Below are 6000 nucleotides of genomic sequence, written 5' to 3'. Positions count from 1 at the left end.
CCTCTCCTCACGCACCAGGAAACACAGAGGGAAGAAAAAGTCTCTTGCCTCTTCGGCAGCTGCAGACTTTTTCCCCGGACTCCCTCTGGGCTAGCTGTGGTGCGCTAACCCCTTCAGGCTGTGTTCACCCTGCCAGCCCCAGTCCTCTCCCTGCGATCCGACCGAAGCCCGAGCCTCAGCTCCCAGCCCCGCCCGCCCCGGCGGGGAAGCAGACAAGCCTCTCGGGCTGGTGAGTGCTGCTCGGCGCCGAGCCTCTGTGCGGGAACCTCTCCGCTTTGCCCTCCGCACCCCTGTGGCTGCGCTCTCCTCCGTGGCTCCAAAGCTTCCCCCCTCCGCCACCCACAGTCTCCGCCCGCGAAGGGGCTTCCTAGTGCGTGGAAACCTTTCCTCCTTCACAGCTCCCTCCCACTGGTGCAGGTGCTGTCCCTATTCTTTTGTCTCTGTTATTTCTTTTTTCTTTTGCCCTACCCAAGTACGGGGGGAGTTTCTTGCCTTTTTGGAGGTCGGACGTTTTCTGCCAGCATTCAGTGGGTGTTCTGTAGGAGCAGTTCCACGTGTAGATGTATTTCTACTGTATCTGTGGGAAGGAAGGTGATCTCCGCGTCTTACTCTTCCGCCATCTTCTCATGACTGATGTTTTGGTTTTTAATCTAGCTAAAGGTTTCTCAATTTTCTTGATGTTTTCAAAGAACTTCTGGTTTCATTAATTCCATTGTTTTTCTATTATTGATTTCATTTATATCTGCTCGAATCCTTATTATTTCCTCCATCTCCTAACTTTAGGTTTAGTTCTTTTTCTGGTTTGTTAAGGTATACAGCTAGGTTATTGATTTGAGATCTTTCTTCTTTTTAAATGTAGACATTTACTGTAAAAATTTACCTGCGAGCACTGCTTTCACTACATCCATGAGTTTTGGTGTGTTGCATTTTCATTTTCATTAATCTCTACGTATTTTCTAATTTCCCTTGTGATTTATTCTTTGATCCATTGGTTATTTTATTTTATTTATTTTTTTAAAGATTTATTTATTATTTATTATTTTATTTATTTTTTGGCTGCATCGGGTCTTAGTTGTGGCACGCAGGATCTTTGTTGAGGCTTGCGGGATCTTTAATTGAGGCACGTGGGCTTCTCTCTCATTGTGGTGCGCAGTTGTCTCTCTAGCTGTGGTGTGCGGGTTTTCTCTCTCTAGTTGTGGAGTGCAGGCTCTGGGGCACATGGGCTCTGTAGCTGTGGCGCATGGGTTCCAGAGCATGTGGGCTCTGTAGTTTGTGCCATGCAGGCTCTCTAGTTGAGGCACATGAGCTCAGTAGTTGTGGCACGTGGGTTTAGTTTCCCTGTGGCTTGTGGGATCTTAGTTCCCTGACCAGGGATCGAACCCATGTTCCCTGCATTGTAAGGCAGACGCTTTACCGCTGGACCACCAGGGAAGTCCCTCCACTGGTTATTTTAAATTGTGTTGTTTAATTTCCACATAAATGTGAGTTTTCTAGTTTTCCTTCTGTTATTTCTTCTTATATTATTGATTTCATTTCTATCTGCTTTATTTCCTTCTATTATTGATTCTATTGATTTCTTCATTCCATTTTGGTCAGAAAAAATATGCTGTATGATTCCAATTTTTTAAAACTTACTGAGACTTGCTTGGTGGCCTAATATATTGTCTATCCTGGAAAATGTTTCAGGTATACTAGAGAAGAATGTGTATTGTGTTGTTTTGGGGTATTCTTCAGATATCTGTTAGGTCTAATTGGTTTATAGTATTATTTAAGTTTTCTATTCCCTTACTGAACTTCTGTTATCTATATATTATGGAAAGTGGGGTATTGAAATTTCCAAATATTGTGGAACTGTCTATTTATCCTTTCAATTCTGTTTGAGTCATACATTTCTGGGCTTGTGTTTAGTACAGATATAATTGTTATATATTCTTGATGAACTGACCCTTCCATTAATAAATGATTACTTATTGTGTCTTGGAAGTTTCAGATATAGTTTTTACTTTCTACATTTCTTTTTTGAATATAATGAACATGTAATCATTTTATAATAGAAAAAAAAGAGTAAGGTAAAGGGAGTAATATCTTCTCACTCAGATTGTAGGACCCGTAGTGGGAAAATACCTCAACATAATAAAGGTCAAATATGACAAACCCACAGCTAACATCATACTCAACAGTGAAAACCTGAAAGCATTTCCTCTAAGATCAGGAACAAGACAAGGATGTCCACTCTCACCACTTTTATTTGACATAGTTTTGGAAGTCTTCGCCATGGAAATCAGAGAAGAAAAAGAAAAGAAATTCCAACTGGAAAAGAAGTAAAACTGTCACTCTTTGCAGATGACATGATGCTAACATAGAAAATCCTAAAGACACTACCAGAAAAATACTAGAGCTCATCAATGAATTCGGTAAAGTTGCAGGATACAAAATTAATATACAGAAATCTATTGCATTTCTATACACTAACAATGAACTATCAGAAAGAGAAATTAAGGAAACAATCCCACTTACCATCACATCAAAAAGAATAAAAATACCTAGGAATAAACATACCTAAAGAGGTAAAAGACCTGTACCCCAAAAACTATAAGACACTGATGAAAGAAACTGAAGACAACACAAACAGATGGAAAGTTATACCATGTTCTTGGATTGAAAGAATCAATATCATTAAAATGACCATACTACCCAAGGCAATCTACAGATTCAATGCATTCTCTATCAAATTACCAATGGCATTTTTCATAGAACTAGAACAAAAAATTTTGAAATTGGTATGGAAACACAAAAGACCCTGAACAGACAAAACAACCTGAGAAAGAAGAACATAGCTCGAGGAATCCTTGACTTCAGACTACACTACAATGCTATAGTAATCAAAACACTATGGTACTGGCACAAAAGCAGACACATAGATCAATGGAACAGGATAGGAAGCCCAGAAATAAACCCACACACTTATGGTCAATTAATCTATGACAAAGAAGGCAAAAATATACAATGGAGAAAAGACAGCCTCCTCGGGCTTCCATGGTGGCGCAGTGGTTGAGAATCTGCCTGCCAATGCAGGGGACACAGGTTCGAGCCCTGGTCTGGGAAGATCCCACATGCTGCGGAGCAACTAGGCCCGTGAGCCACAACTACTGAGCCTGCGCGTCTGGAGCCTGTGCTCCGCAACGAGAGGCCGCAGTAGTGAGAGGCCCGCGCACCGCGATGAAGAGTGGCCCCCGCTTGCCGCAACTAGAGAAAGCCCTCGCACAGAAATGAAGACCCAACACAGCCAAAAATAAATAAATAATAAATAAATAACTTAAAAAAAAATAGACAGCCTCCTCAATAAGTGGTGCTGGAAAAGCTAGACAGCTACATGTAAACAAATAAAATTAAAACATTTTCTAACACCATATAGAAAAATAAACTCAAAATGGATTAAAGACCTAAATGTAAGAACAGATAACTATAAAACTCTTAGAAGAAAATATAGGTAGAACACTCTTTGACATAAATCACAGCAATATTTCATTGGATCCATCTCTTAGAGTAATGGAAACAAAAGCAAAAAAAAGTGGGGGGGGGAACCTAATTAAACTTAAAAGCTTTTGCACAACAAAGGAAACCATAAACAAAACTAAAAGACAAGCTACAGAATGGGAGAAAATATTTGCAAATGATAGGACTGACAAGAGATTAACTTCCAAAATATACAAACAGTTCATACACCTCAATATCAAAAAAACAAACAACTCAATCAAACAAATGAGCAGAAGACCTAAGCAGACACTTCTCCAAAGAAGACATACAGATGGCCAAAAGGCACATGAAAAGATGCTCAACATCACTAATTATTAGAGAGATACAAATTAAAACTACAATGAGGTACCAACTTACACTGGTCAGAATGACCATCAGCAAAAAGTATACAAATATGGAATTCCCTGGTGATCCAGTGGTTAGGACTCGGCAATTTCATTACCGGGGCCAGGGTTCAATCCCTGCTCAGGGAACTAAGATCCCACAAGCTGCGTGGCATGGAAAAAAAAAAAGTCTACAAATAATAAATGCTGGAGAGGGTATGGAGAAAAGGGAACCCTCCTACACTGTTGCTGGGAATGTAAATGGCTACAACCACTAAGGAGAACAGTAAGGAGGTTCCTTACAAAACTAAAAATAGAGTTGCCATATGATCCAACAAACCTACTCCTGGGCATATATCCAGAAAAGACAAAAACTCTAGTTGGAAAAGATACATACACCCCAGTGTTCCTAGCAGCACTATTTACAATAGCCAAGATGTGGAAGCAACCTAAATGTCCACCGACAGATTAATGGATAAAGAAAATGTGGCATATATATAATATATATATTTTATATATATATATAATATACACACACACACAGTGGAATTTTACTCAACCATAAAAAAGAAAGAAATAATGCTATTTGCAGGAACATGGATGGACCTAGAGATTATCATACTAAATGAAGGATATTAGACAAAGACAAATATCATATCACTTATATGTGGCATCTAAAAAAATGATACAAATGAACTTATTTACAAAACAGAAATAGACTCACAGACATAGAAAACAAACATGGCTACTGTTTGTAGCCATGGAGCATGGAGTCATAGAGCATGAGGGAGGACTCGAATTCTGTTTGGAGGCATCTTTGAGCTCGCTGAGTAGACATCATGAGCAAAGCTCACCCTCCTGAGTTGAAGAAATTTATGGACAAGAAGATATCATAAAAATTAAATGGTGGCAGGGGCTTTCCTGGTGGCACAGTGGTTGAGAGTCTGCCTGCCAATGCAGGGGACACAGGTTCGAGCCCTGGTCTGGGAAGATCCCACATGCCGCAGAGCAACTGGGCCCGGGAGCCACAACTACTGAGCCTGCGCTTCTGGAGCCTGTGCTCCGCAACAAGAGAGGCCGCGATAGTGAGAGGCCCGCGCACCACGATGAAGAGTGGCCCCCGCTTGCCGCAACTAGAGAAAAAGCCCTCGCACAAGAAACGAAGACCCAACACAGCCAAAAATAAATAAATAAATAAATAAATAAAATTAAAGAGGAAACATTTAAAAAAAAAAATTAAACGGTGGCAGATATGTCCAAGGAATACTGTAGGGATTCTATCCCTTTATGAATCTTGTAATAGATGAATGTGTGGTGATGGCAACTAGTGAGCAACAGAACAATACTGGAATGGTGGTAATACGAGGAAATAGTATCATCATGTTAGAAGCCTTGGAACAAGTATGAACAATGGCTGTGTTCACCAGAGAAATCAACTGCTTCTATGTGTCCCCTCTCCACATTTTACTATGATAAAATCTGAGTCATGTACATTTTCTTACTGAACTTTTTTGCTAAATAAACTTTTGTAATAGTCAAAAACAAACAAACAAACAAAAGAAAAACTTATGGTTGCCAAAGGGGAAGGGGGGGAGGCATAAATTGGGAATTTGGGATTAACAATTACACACTACTATATATAAAATACATAAACAACAAGGACCTACTGTATAGCACAGGGAACTATATTTAATATCTTGTAAAAATGTACAGTGGAAAAGAATCTGAAAAAGTATACATATATATATGTATACCTATAACTGAATCACTTTGCTGTATACCTGAAATACTATAAATCAACTATACTTTTAAAAAAAAAGGAGGGGGCTTCCCTGGTGGCACAGTGGTTAAGAGTCCACCTGCCAATGCAGAAGACAGGGGTTCAAGCCCTGGTCCGGGAAGATCCCACATGCCGTGGAGCAACTAAACCCGTGCGCCACAACTACTGAAGCCCACGCGCCCTAGAACCCATGCTCTGCAACAAGAGAAGCCACCACAATGAGAAGCCCTCGCACCACAACGAAGAGTATCCCCTGCTCCCCACAACTAGAGAAACCCTGGGTGCAGCAATGAAGACCCAACACAGCCAAAAATTAATTAATTAATTAATTTTTTTAAAAAAAAGTAGGACCTTCTGCAA

At 40.1% G+C, this 6000-nt stretch overlaps 1 pseudogene; it reads left to right on the top strand.

Annotated features, from left to right (window-relative positions):
* Nucleotides 1-4699: 4699 nt before the first annotated feature.
* Nucleotides 4700-5267, top strand: LOC114238514 (small nuclear ribonucleoprotein G-like; annotated as a pseudogene).
* Nucleotides 5268-6000: the final 733 nt, after the last annotated feature.

The sequence above is a fragment of the Balaenoptera acutorostrata genome, chromosome 4 (genome assembly GCF_949987535.1).
Source record: "Balaenoptera acutorostrata chromosome 4, mBalAcu1.1, whole genome shotgun sequence".
Classification (NCBI taxonomy): Eukaryota; Metazoa; Chordata; class Mammalia; order Artiodactyla; family Balaenopteridae; genus Balaenoptera; species Balaenoptera acutorostrata.
Note: the sequence above shows the minus strand (reverse complement) of the source record. Positions and strands in the feature narration are given on the sequence as shown.